The following is a 14,759-nucleotide window of genomic DNA, read 5'->3' on the forward strand; positions in this document are numbered from 1 at the left end:
ATAGGCTTAACAGCTTTTAAAAGATAAAAGTTAGAAGAAAAAACTGGCGGCTCCACAAGAACACAGACACAAGTCCAACAATCTCCTGGCCGTTCTAAAAAAACAAAAAAAAAAAAAGTAGTGGGTATTCTATATCATATTAAAAGCTGCTCATGTTAACAAAAAGTAATACACTTTGTTAGAACATTCAAATACTTTTCAATGGCCATCTATGAAGACAGGTGCTTTTTTATCTGCAGAAGCTAATGGAACCATACTATCCAGCCAAACCTTGACCCCACATCATGAAATGATTAATGCATTAATGATTTTTGATTAAACATTTTTGATAGAGCGCTAGGTCATCCCTGAATCAGAACCTCTCTAGGACATACTCGAATCTAATGTGATGCAAAAACAACAAGAAAAACAGAACAAAAAAACAGAACCTTGAAATGTTTTGATTTTCTGAGATATTGCCTTCATGCACCTGTATAAATTAGGCTTGCTGCAATAGACGGTGTTGGCGGTGATACCGGATACTTCTCTTGCCCACCGAGACACTGTCCCTCACCGTCCTTTTGATTTTTTTTTTATCATAATATAAAAATCATTTAGTTCGATGAAAGAGCAGACAATTAAAACTGGCAATTAAAACATGGCTGCGAATGACTGTCACGCACAGAGTGAGGTTAAAAAGACAAGACAATGCCGAAGAGTTTCAAAATGAAATGCACAAGCACCTGTTAAAATATTTTGGATTTTAAAGCCTGTTGACTTCTACCATCAATTATAAAAAACTAAAATTTGTTTCTCATTTATTTGGTTCCACGGTTTTTGATGAATTTTAAAAGTGAAAGTAAAACAAGCACGGTGCTTACAGGATATTTAAAACTGAAGGAAAGCAAGAAAAAGATTGAAAACTCAAACATGGTGATACCAGTATTACAGGTGTTGTCACACATCGATTAAACGGTGGGGAAATTTCCTCACTGTCAGAGCCCTAGAATCTAAGAAACACCAAAGTGGGCTTTACCACTTGAAAATACAAATCTGAGGCAGAGATACAGGCAGACTAACATAGCGATTGTGCGTTGTCCAGCTCTCAGAATTCTCAGGAAGCAAATTATCGTTAAACAAATCCAGCTTGAAATGAATCCAGCCGAGGCCTTCAGCCTATTCAGCCCTTTGAGTGATTTTACAGTAGCCATGTGGAGGATTCAAAAAGCACTACATAGTGAGTACATATATAATCGCTTAGAAAAACCATCCCCTTCTTCTGCTGAAAAAGGTGTGTGGGTGTGGAGAAAAGCTTACAACGCTGCGTTGGCTGTGAAACAAGCTCTGAATTGAGGAGATGCAGCCCCTTCATCAGCAGCCCTGAGGGAAAGTGGCGATGGAGAGGCACATCCTGTCAGCATGTAAGCCGTCTCCACTCTTTGTTTACACCGACCCGTTTAAACCATTCCAGGATGTGTGTGGCTGCCTCATCTGCATAATCTCTGTCAAGAATGACAAAAGCTTCCCAAAAATAGGTAATGAAAGAGTCACAGGCTGGAACCAGAGCAGAGTGGAGGTCTCGGTGGTCTATAGAGTTGGAGAACATGGGACATACATTTGATCTGTAGTCTGTCGTTTGAGCCGTGTATGTAACAGTGACCCATTCCAGCGCCATAGGAATGCCACAAAATAACAACGATGAAAAAAACAACAACGATATAATTAAACATAAAACCTTGTATATGCAAGACTTCGTCAATTTACGGTTTTCCTTGTAGAGATGTAGGGATATGTCATACAACACCTAATGTGTCACGATTGTATTTGGAGCAGTACCTCTGTCCACTGAGATTTTACTGTGTACAGGGATACCCAGTGCAACAGAAGAAATAGAAGAAAGAAATAGAAACAAATAAAGAAATGCTCACTGCAGGTAGGTTAGGACAAAAAAAACTTTACACACATTTGATCATTTGGTCCTTTGTACTAAGTCACATAAGAATTATATTTAGGAAATAACAAATATTATAGCTATAAAAAGGGGCAACTTGTTCTGTGGTTAATATCCTGTGAATTTTTGTGGCTGAAAGGTGTTTGTAAAACAGCAACGCAGGGGTGGATTTCTGGAACCTATGAATATCTAGCTCAAAGAATGCATCAAACAAGCAAAGCATCAGCGCCACTGAGGAACATTGTCAAGCTAATTATCTTCTGGATTCAGAGCCAGCAAGACCTCCAACGTTCACAACGTTCTGTCACCTGGTTCTTCAGTGAAGCACAACTGCATTGGCATGCCAAATGTGTGTGTGTGGGGGTCGGAGAGAACAAGGGGGTCTGATTTTAAAATTACAATCCTCTATTCATCCTTGATGGCTGTTTGAAAGTCCAATTACCCACCAACAGAATATGATTGCTCAGTTTTCTTCTAGTCTGGAAAGTTATCAGTATGGCTGCAGGGGACTCTTGGTCTGAATCGTGGCAAGACAAGCACCCAGCATTCAACCAATGTTTCATACAAATACTCTTCAGTAAGCCGAAGCCATCTTTTAATCAAATGTTTATGCTTCTATGCTTATACATAGTGCAAAACATGTGAGTGACTGGTGAAAAATGCCAAAATTGATGTCTCAGACAGATAGCATAATTGTACCGCTTTTCTCCAGCAGTCCAACTAAACATTATATCCCCAATCTACTAATCATGGATGACTTATCTGGCAGAGGGACTTGGCTCTTATCTGGCAGAGGGACTTGGGAGTACAAGGTAAAGCTAGCGCACATGCTCTCTGCAAAAACAGATGCTTTTAAATGAAATTGGCTAAAAATAAATCAAAATACTAAAGGCTAATAATTATGATTAGTGGGAACCCTGTGTAGATGCCTGCATTACAATCTCTCTCATTGACAAGTCTGGATTGAGGGGTGACATCTGAAGTGACGGTGTGGCACTGACTCCAATCAAAATATATGATAAGCATGTCAGCTTTTAAAGCAAGAAGCCTTTTATCGCATAGAATTAACAGTTATATAATTACAGCAATCATTACATTGTTTTACGAAATTAAAATTAGTCGGAAACTCTCAGGAGTCAAAAAGAAGAGACATCTCCATTACTATGTTCTGCAACTGTCTGCAATCGCGCCAAATTATGTCTGAGACATAATTGTTTGTTGGAAAGATAATATAACAAAACGAACACCAGGAATGAGCCTGTCTGTCTGTATACCTATTCTGCACTAAGGGCCACTGGAGATTGCCATCAGAAATGAGGTGAGCTGTTTCAGGCACAATAACTACCTGAGTGAAGGCAATTCATCTCACGTGTAAAGTGGAATTAAAAGGACTCTTTCTGATCCAATAGCAGCTCGACAAAGAAGGATATGCCTACCGAGTAACGGCCAATGAACATTTCAGACTATCACAGGTCAGGAAGAATTATATAAGAGTGAGTTAATAAATAAAACCTTCAGCCTTATCAAAGTATCAGCAATTGCTTTGCATCCACATTGGAATTTGATGGGATCTGCGAGTTCATCATCAGGTTGCGCATTTAAGGCTGTTCGTTGGAAGGGGGTTAGAGTTGCTTTCTGTCAGCTGAAAATGAAAAGAGATTGCAGGCAGACCTTACACACCACACTCTCTTATTGAGTTTGAAGCAACACGCATATCAGTGTGATGAGAAGACACGATAGGAAACCTGCAAGAACAATCCTGAGAGCTGGCTGTATGTCACCTCCCTGACCTATGATGATAGTGAAACACCGCCTCTTGCCTCTCTCCTGAGAGGTCTGGAGCAAGACCAAAAGGTCAGCTTTAATAATATGATAACCTCAAATGAGAAATTCACCGATGCACCTCGCAAGGGAGATGGCTTGCAGTACCCATGGAGCTCAAGGTTCAAGGTCTTTCTACAGCAAACTTCTCCTTATTCACTGACTGGATTATTTTACCACAACAAAATATCCCAATTCGTTAAATCAAAGTGAACACCTTGGGGAAATATGATGAAAATCTTAAATTATGATATAATTAATTTTATTTCACACTAACAATATCTATCACAATAGAGTAATTTTGGCTACGAGTAAACAGCCAGCATAAAAAAGGAATAAGAAACTAATTACAAGCAACAGGACAAAAATCTACAGTAGAACAAGTAAACAAGATTGACAGTAAGCATTGGTGAGAATTGTGAGAATTAATTAATAGTGACAATTGGTCACTATACTAAAGTGTTACCATACACTCTACTTTGAGACACTCTGCACTCTTCTTGGGACAGTAAACTACCACTTAGCAAATCCAGAAAACCTTAGCAACCCTCCACAGCTCACAGTGACGAGCACAATTCGCATATACACAGTTCAATTTACAAGAATATAGCTCAATGTAGCAACCTCTACTGTCATGTTCAAAAGACAACTTTTGAATATTTCATGACATCTTACACTGTACCAGGTTATTGCATTACTAAAAGGGTCATATAAATGCATATTCTGAATTATTAACACAATAAGTCCCATTAGACTTGGAGCTGTACATAATTCCTGTTGATTATTCTATAATTATAAAGACACGAAACAAGACTGCATAGATTTTCCCACTGTTTGGAAATCCCGCTGGTTGCCACAAGAGGCTAATTAGCCATAGCAATTATCATGCTATCCTAGTGCTTATTATGACTTCAGACTGGGCCCAAGGTGCATCGAAATTCAGGTGGTGGTTTGACTTTGAAAACTCTTTGCAGTCCGCAGTCCATGTGTTCCCTTTACACAGGGAGCCAGAGACTGGGTTTGTTTGGGCTAACTTAATGTGACCGTGAAGGTCATGTAATCAGCAAAAAAAAAGCTCAAGTAATTACTCCGCTCTAATTACAGTAGCTGGCTTCCAAGAAAGGTGGAATACTGGGTCTCGCTGTGTAATTTTATAGCCTCAGCTTGAAACTTAAAATATGTCTGTGTTTTTAATGAATGCTACATCGCAGCCATGTTTGCAGTCAAGACGCAGAAGATGACCTTTGACTGGTAAGCAGCTTCAAATAACTCGCTATAGATTTATTCAAATTGGCTACACCTAGTTTGTATAAATGGTTGTTGCAAAATTGAAATACCCGAGAGCCGAATGAATACTAACATTGCAGATTCAAAAATTATCCTTGGAAACATTTTGACAAAAAACCTAAACACGAGAGGGTACAAATAATCAATTTAAGAATTGTTCTCTCAGAAAATTACAATTCTGTCATTACTGACTGACACACTGCCTTCCAAACATTTGATTTCATTTCCACAAAAGAAAGCACCGTAGGTTTTACAAGTTTGCGCTTTACTTTTTGGGACTACCATTGAAATCTTCAGAAAATTGCAAAGTCTTTATCTCTGATGATGACAGAACCACAGTCCTTTTGCATAATCACCGAATTAATAAATTCCCTGTTCTTATAACTCAGTCCACTTCTTAACTGTGCAATGCAAAGTGTTAATAGCATCTTCTGAATGTGGAAATCTGTGTTGGTTTCACTTTACACAACCTCATTGAATTATTTTCTAGAGCTCCTAGAAGTCAGGGTCATATCAAATAGGTGGAAAAACACTTTCAGCACATCTTGGTAATGTATGACATATATTACGTGAAAAAAAAGTGCACCATCGCATATGTGCCAGGCAACTACTGTAAAAGCACATTACACAGCAATACTCACAAACCCAATGAAATGGGTGACTGCAACACCTCTAGTGACACTAGAGGAACTGAACACATAATAATTGTCCATCCCCATATTCATGTGTTATCTGAGCTAATCCACTTTTCGTCACGGAGGTGGAAAACTACAGCACACTCTTCCCTTCTATCAATACATCAAGCTGATTTGGATGAAACCAATGGATAATTAACATGCAGGTATGAGCACGACTTAATTATGCGTAAACATGAACTAGACCCCAGCCATACATCGGTCACAATCAACAGTACACGCTGGAAAATCAAGCTCTGGTTTGGCATTCAATCATTGTTTTGATTTCTGTTTGTAATCAGACTCCAACATGGAAGGAAAAGAAGGGGCTCCTGTTTATTTACATGCATCAGGAGAACCGCCAGTTACTGTCAGATTTCATACAACACACTGAACAAACGAAACTGAGTTTTAAGGCCAAGAGAAACATTTTGGCAGTTTTAAAAATCTGTTACGAACTTTAGTGTGGTCTCAGAGAGGTGAAACTTTGTGTTAAGGACATGGTGTTCGTTCATGTAATATAAAGGAGAGAGCTTGAGCAAGCTGCCGCTACTGTCATTCGGACTCAATAACTCAATGCATCTCCAGTAAGGTTATTCTATAAAAAAACCTTTTAGGATTTCTGAAAATTCACTTCAAGACATGCTAAACTTTAACTCTAAAATTAATGTATCACTTTTTAGTCTAATGGGATTTTTCAAAATCCAAAAGCAAAACATCTGGTTCTATTTTGCTTACGCAAAATATTATTTATTCTTTTATGATTCAGGATGAAATGTGACGTGCTTTTCACTTTGAGCTTTCTTCCATTTTGTTTGACAAATATTTATTATACCTTATCTAGAAAGGTGACTGCATTAACGGAGCGCTGCATAAGCTTGCCGTGTATGTTAAACCTATAGCTTTCTTGTCTCAACCATCTCCTCGCTGCTGTGCCATTTCTGTCATATGTGCAGTCATTAAGGTGCAGTTAGTGACAGCTTATCACACTTCTTCATGTGTCACAATGATACCTGTAGCTGTGATTTACTTTCATGAGGGAGTCAATTAGACTGGCCAAGCTGTAACAGCTGATGAATAGCTGCCTCTTAAATTACTGTTTCTTGTATCGTAAATAATCAGCACTGCATTCAGGGAGAGGGTCATATTCAGGTGGGATGGTTGCCTTCACATTACACAAGCACGCAAATGAGCAGACTGTGTGTGAGTGCATGCGTGTCAGAAAAAAAGTAGTTTATGTTTGTTTTTCTTGAGCATACCGACTTATAAAGACGAAAAACATCCTCCACACAATTTGTGTTTGCGTGTCCTTGACTTCTTGAGGGTCACATTCAAATCCTGCAAAACTTGTCACATTACGCTGCATCTTGTTTCTCAAACCATCTTAGCATGGGTATATTCAAGCACGTATTAAAACGTATCATTCTGTTTTTTTGCCACACAGAAAGCAGATAACGCGTTCTCACTCATTAAGTGATCTTTGCCAACACTGATTTTTAAATTCACTCACTGGCTGCTAAAGCACTATGCACATTAGCAGACATATGTTTACTTCCATTATAAATACTGATTCTTAACTAGAAAACACAAAGTGCATTGTGTGATTCACAAAAGCTAAATATTTACATGCACCCACACTGGTCCGATTTCTTTGTATAGGCCTCATCTTCCCCCAGCACGCCACTGGCGCAATATTCAATAGCAAGTCCTAATGAGCTTTATGGGGGTTATTTTTTTCAGTAATTTTAATTTGCAGTATACAAAATACACTTTCAGATGCAGGGAGGGCTATTGTGCAGCTTATCCAGGCATTATTGTTTGTTTTTTCAGTCATCATTAGCATTGGCTAAGCCTGATTGTTGCACAATACGAACACGGTACAGATAAAGACCCACCTGCACAATGTTCCCTCAGGTGCTTCTCTAAGAAAACAGACAATTTACTGCCGCGGTAAACTGGAAATGCCAACCGCGAACAAAACTGCCATAACTCCAGAGGTAACTTATAATCATTCCGCAACCTCATAACAGCAAAGAATCTAATGAATCAACAGCTTTTAAAAGGACTCTGAATGCGCCAATAAAGATAAATTAGATCTGACAACCCATATTGCGAAGAGTTAACGCTTAAAGAAGATGAAATATGCCAGAAGAACACATTTTTGCGCTTGGTTTGCGTGAATTGGTTCAGTGTTCAATACGTTTCAGCTATTATTAAATTCAGTAAAAGATAAAGCATTGTTATTTTGGCAGTTAAGCCGTCATTGCTCAGCTCGAAGCCAGGTCCCGTGTCAGAATGGCAGCTAAGAGCAGAGAAATGTGTTATTAGGCCTATATCGACGCAGTCTCACCTTATTAGTAACAACGCTTATGAGCGATAAATATTTCTTTCCTATTTTCAACCATCAAAAAGCGACCACAGCGCAAAGGTCGGCTTCACAAAGAGCACCTGCGTTAACTCACTGCTTACATTTTTCAGATGATGCTCGAAAGAGCCAAAGACCAGGCATACCATTAGTGGGAGGGATGTCATGCCTGTTTAATATTTATATGCTGCAGACAAAATTTATTAAGACCACGAAATCAGCGATTCACTGAATAAACTACACGGCAATTTTGCCGGAAGAGCCTCGACTTGATCTAGCAATGGCGTGAAGTTCACATGAGTGGAAAGGATGTTTTGTGCGGGTATGTTAATATGGCATATATTGTAGTATTAGTTTGTTTTTCGAAATTTTTCATAACAAGAGCGTATAATGGTTGTCGAAGAAAGGATAACTGACTTCTCCACTGAAACTCATCTCTTCATCAGAAGTGGTCTTCATCTTTCTGAAAATATACAGCGACATTGTCAACAATTCAGTGGGCCTATTAGCTCCCGTTCCTTTAAGTTCTCAAAGAATGAGGCCATACCGAGCCATCTCGCCCCGAGAGCATAAATTGTTGACGACAAAGTAGCCACTTATTGTTAATGCACTAATAACCTCGCCTTCATCTACGCTGTGTCAATTTAGTAGATACATTTAAATGTCTTTCAGAGAGCACTGCAAAGCTTTAGGCTAAGAGTTATCAATGCTTAGTGAAAGAGCTTTCTGTGGAAACCATTACACAATAATTACTGAAAGCAAAGTGCAGCAGAGACCTTAAAACACAGCGACAGAGACCACAAAATATCTTGAAGCAATCATGATTTTGATCTGAAAAGAAATTACTGCTCGAAGCTATCACAATAATTCTTTCACTTTCGAAAAGCCATGGTCGAGTCTTGCTGAGAGACTTTACCTCCATAAAAGCGAATACTTCATGTTTCATTTACAAATGTGGAATAGTCGTGCTCAGTTGTGCGAGCTGAAATATGATGCTGTCGTGCGCTAATTTATAGTTCAATAGTAAAATCGAAATTTAATTTGTCGTTAACTCTTCTTTTATTAAAACTTGAAACAAACGCTATTAGTCGTTAAGGCTAATATCATAACTAAGTTCACTGCCAAATACAATCGAAGCCTTCACGCCACACCAAAATGTCTCGGAAACACCGAAAGACCAGCAATTTGCCATATTTTCCATTTACTCGGTTATGAGTGTTATTTTGCTCGCGAATCGACAGCGTGTTTTCGCAGTAGTAAAAATTAATGGATTATTAAGAGGCGCATAACAGTTACGAAGTTATTTCAGGGAAATACGCCTTGCGCCAGATCAGACCAGCAAGTACAAATACGAAAACATACCCGCGCAGTAGAAGACGATCGACGCAGACAGCGAGAAAACAGACGAAAGAGATCAATGCGCTCTCCTCTCGAATAATTTCTCAAAATTGCTGGCGCCTTCTCTTCATTTCAATATTTCCGAATAATACCAGGGAACATGCGGCAATGAAGATGAATGCTTCTTGAAAACGATGAACAGCTGAATTATGATGACTTCCAACAGTTATCGGCAGAGCGAATATCGGCGGTATCTCAATGCCCAGCTTCCGCCGATCATTCATCACCGCCTTCGCCTGCACAGATGGCAGTTGCCGCGCCGCTAGGCTGCCGAAAATGAGTAGCTAAGAAGATTTTGCAGCAACGGCAGAAAGGCGTTATTTTCGACCGTCCCGGACGCCAAAGCTGCTCATTAATGGAGGAAGTTACGGCAATCTTTTTCCATTACTGTGTTACGAAACTCAGTTAAACATGACTACGTACCCCGTCAAGTCTTCCGCCAAAGAGACGATAAGCCACGCTGTCCTTCTACAAAGACAGCTGTAACTAACACGCAGTACTACGTAGCACGCATCGCAGGGTTCAATTAAAAAGATATATGCGCTTCTCTGAACTCAGACAACCTGCCCTGTGCAATTAAAATCACTGCCACAGACTACTGCCGAAGAAAGTGCCAAGTTGTTCTTTCATCACCTTTGAATTGCTAATAGTTCATTAGATCTTCCCACGCCAGGTGCCTATTCTGGTAGTTTCAGCAAAATGTGTCTTTTTGTTTTAGGGCACACGCAGATAATAGTTAATTAAGGAACATGCCAAAGTTCTGGTTCAGACTTTTTCCATTGCCGATTGAACACACATAAAGATTTACAAATTGCTGATAAACATAGCAATTTCAAATTCTTAATGGAATAATAATATTCACTCGATAAAATCATAATTTTAAACAGTCTTGAGCAAATGATACTTCTAATCACCAGCAAGTTTAAAGATTTATTTTTCTTACAAATGGACAAGTTTAGCCAGAAGCCTTTATTGCTCCTTACGGCCTTGTGAAGTAATTTCTTTTAAATGGTAGATGGGTGCAGCTGTAAGCCTGTAAGCCCAACACTCATTCACTAATATTATAGCAGAGCACAGTTACAAGGTTTCTAACAGAAGGATTACACATACTGGAAATATTAACTGTGAAGTGAGGTGAGTTAAAGTTCAAAGTCATTTTTGTTTTTTGGTGAACTATTCCCTTTAAGTTTCAGCCAGAAACTGTTAAATAGTGAAGTCAACATAAGATCAGCTGAAAAGAAGAGCTAAAGAGGATGTGCTGAGCTCTGTCATATATTACTGGTTACCACCAGTGTTTGTACAGTTTATTTTAGGTTCCAGACATTTAAACACTGTTACATTAGAAAAATTATGTTACTATAGCGGCAGTAATGATTCCCAATTAAAAATAACAGTCTCCGGGGGTTGTGATTATTTAAATCATGTGTAAATCGGTTAAGCGATCCCATTATGATGACTGATGTTTCGTGCCATTCTGGTTGCAACGTTTGGTCATCGTAAATAAAGCAATTAGCTTCCGGTAGGTTAATAACAACTTCATTAAATGGTACTAGTTACAGCATTAGGGAATAAAATGAAAGCTTATTACAAGTTGACGGTTTCACATAAAGCAAAAACTTGTTTCTTTCGAGAATCGGCTCCGAAATATGAGTTTCAAGCGAAACCGAATATATGGTATATCACCGAATTCTAAACATCGTGTCTTCAAAGAACCTTCGTAAATTATGTAAATTCAGCAATACCATTGAACATTGGTTAAAGAGCAAATATATTATAATGATTGTTGGACTGAGGATTATTGTGTCCTTTCTTACCAACTTATTAACTATTCTCGCATTCCTAAATGAAGGAAAGGTTTTATTAGTCCTCATAGGTCAACAGTCACATTTATAAATGTGGCTTTGCTGCTGCAAAGTGTTTCCAATGAAGAGCCAATTGCTGGATTTATATATTTGGTAAGGTTTAGATGGATCCTGAAAGTTTATCTACACTTTGAAATGTTTTTAAATTCATTATTCTTTAATACACCCTTAGTATTCAGTCTCCCATGTATAAGTCATATTTTCAGAAATCTAGTTCCCTTAGAAAAAGAAAATAAGTTTTTACTCTTTTATGTAGAAACAAATCAACTTGTGTAGTAAGTCGGCCTTTTATTCCCTAATCTTATGACTTAATTGCCCATTTATTAGGGATTGATTGTTAGCCCTACCAGATAGATTGTTGTTCACGACATGACTCGACGTTACAGCCAGAGATGGCGTAAGAGTCAGTCATCCTTTTAATGGGATCTTAACCAAGTTCACACATGAGTTTAAAATAATCTAAATCCCTAGGTTTTAGTTTTGTTTTTTTTAATTAGGATCATTACTGCCAGCTTTCTATAAATGTATAATTTCTTCCTAGTACTTGTGTGTTTAAATGTCTGAACCTAAATAAAACATTACAAACACTGAATAGTTGTAAGGTAATATATGACAAGAGCTCAGCACATCCATCTTTAGGCTCTCTTTCTCTTTTCAGCTGGTCTTATGTGACCTCACATATTTAGCTGGTTTCTGATAGAGCTTAAAGGGATAGTTCACCCAAAAATAAAAATGACTCCCAGACTTGCTCACCTCATACGATTGTGTTTTCCAGTCATGTGCAATCAGAGTTCTGTTAGGAAATTGCTGTATTAGCTGTCTATATAATGGTAGTGAATGGGTGTTGAGATTTTGAATCTCAAAAGTGCACCCATCTACCATTTTAAAAGCACTTCACAAGGCCATGGGGGACAATAAAGGCCTTCTTGAAGCAAACTGATCCATTTGTGTAAGAAAATGGTCTTTTTTAAAACTTGCTGGTGATTACGAAGTATGTTTTGCTCAGTCAAAGACTGTTTCAAGGACAACAGTTTTATCAGGTGAATATTAATTATTCCATTAGAACAGGAATTATATGTTTTATCGAACAATTTGTAATCTTTGTGTAGTATTTATCCAACAATGGAAAAAAGTCCTGAACCAAGGGGCACAACAAGATCTGGGCATGTTCCTTACTTAACTGTTATCTCTCTGTACATGCCCTAAAACAAAGACTTTTACATTTTGCTGCAGAGATTCTGAATAAACTCCTGACGTGGGAGATTCTCGCCAGACTGTGTAATTCAAAAGGTGATAAAAGAACAGCACGCTTAAGCCCGTAGACAGTGAGGTCTATTGGCAGTGGTTTACTGAATTGCACAAGGCAGGTTGTCTGGGTTCAGAGCATATATGTTTTTAGTTGAATGACCACACGATTGCATTGCTGCATGGGTTGCACGTGTTATGCTCTGTTTTATGAACTGTCTTTAATGAAGGGACAATGGGGAAAAGGGCTGGTAAGCTAACCAATCTGCAATAAAGAGAGACTTGACAGAGGCCATGAATCATATTTAACTGGGCTTCGTGGCTGGTGGTGGAAAAAAAAGATTGCCATGCTTCCTCCGTGTGAAACAGCTTTGGCATCAGGATGAGTCGAAGGTAATATATTTCACTGCCGTTCTACTACAAGTCTTCTTAGCTACTCATTTTTCAACCTTCTTGGCCACAGCAGCTGCCATCTCAATGCAGAGCAGGGGCTGGGGTGATGAAATGGTCAGCAGAATGAAGCTGACGCCCAGGATTACCGCAATCTGTTCCGCCCTGCCACGATAGCATCTTCATTAGGAAATCATCTCGTAATTCAATATTCATCAGTTTTCAGAAGCAGCTGTCTTCATTTGCCTTCGCATATTCCCCGGTATTATTCAAATATTAGTATTAATGAAAGAGAGGCTGTAATTTTTTTTGAGAGAATTATCTCGAAGGAGATACATTGATCTCTTTCAGTCTGTTTTCTCACTTTGTCTACGCCGGTCGTGTCCTTGTTCTCCTCACTGCACGGGTGTGTTTTCATGTTGTACTTGCTGGATCTGATCTGGCACAAAGCGTGAAGGCTCCCTGAAAATAGCTTCATAGTAATGCAGCATGCATTTCTGTGCCATATCATTAGTAGTCCATTAATTGCTTTTACTACTGCAGAAAAAGTACCTTGTCAGTTATTCATGAGCAAAATAACCTCCCACTTAATCGAGAGTAAACAAATGGAAAAATATAACTTAAATTACTTTAGTCTTCAGTGTTTCCAAGACATTTTGGTGCTGCTGGAACTTCAGTTGTGGCTTTAGCAGTGAACTTTAGTTATGAGTAATGGCCTTAACATTTGTAGCGTTTGGTTTTTCAAGTTTTATGAATAAGAGGATTAGTACAAATTAAATTTCAGTTTTATATTGAACTATAAATTAGCACCGCAAAGAAGAACGCGCCCATATTTCCAGCTCACTGGCTGAGCTGACTGTTTACATTTGTAAATGAAACACTTAAATTATTCCTTTTGTGGAGGCTCAAAATTGCAATCTCTCAACACAAAAGGCTCAAGAAACCATAGCTTAGAAAGTGAAAGAATTGTATTGTGATGGCAGGCAATTAATTTTCTTTTCAGGTCAAATCCTTGATTGCTTCAAGATCTTTTGTAATCTTAATAGCGCTCTTGTGTTTTGAAAGGTCCTCTGTACACTGCTTTCAATGGGTATTAGTGTGGTTTCCACAAGAGAAATAACGTCACTCTAAGCATTGATGTCTGCTTAAAGCTTACCAGATTAAACTCTCTGAAAGATTGTTTCATGTATCTACTAAATTGTTTTAGCGTAAGATGAAACGAGTTATTAAGGTCATTCTATATGCATTAAAAACACTGTCAGTAAGCAATTTTATGCCTTTTTCTCAGAACTGAGATAAGCTCAGTATGGCCCTCATTTCTTTGAGAACTTAAAAGAGACAGGGCTTATGAAACCTTGATTTGCTTGACAATTTGTCTCAGGTTGTTTTCAGAAGCAGTAGGGGTGCTTCTGATGAAGATGATGAGACTTTAGAAGGATTGAGGTCAGTTTGTCCTTTCCTTCTGACAACCATTATCGCTCTTGTTGTAAATGAGTTTCAAATAAACATACTACAGTATATGCCACTTATTGGCATACCCTTTTAAAGCATCCTTTCCACTTATCACAGCCAGACTTCACACTATTAGCGTTAAGTCCGGGGCAGCTTGTCTTCCAGCCAAGATTTGCCCATTTAGTGAGATTAATCAGTGAGACTGAATCGCTGATTTCAGCCAGTTCTTGTCAATTTTGTCTGCAGCATGTATAAGAAGCTCAATAACAGAGCATGACGCTCCCTCCACTAGTGTTGTGCCTGAGGATCTTTTGAAGTACTCGGGCATCATCTGA

Source organism: Puntigrus tetrazona, unplaced genomic scaffold, assembly GCF_018831695.1.
Source record: "Puntigrus tetrazona isolate hp1 unplaced genomic scaffold, ASM1883169v1 S000000717, whole genome shotgun sequence".
NCBI lineage: Eukaryota > Metazoa > Chordata > Actinopteri > Cypriniformes > Cyprinidae > Puntigrus > Puntigrus tetrazona.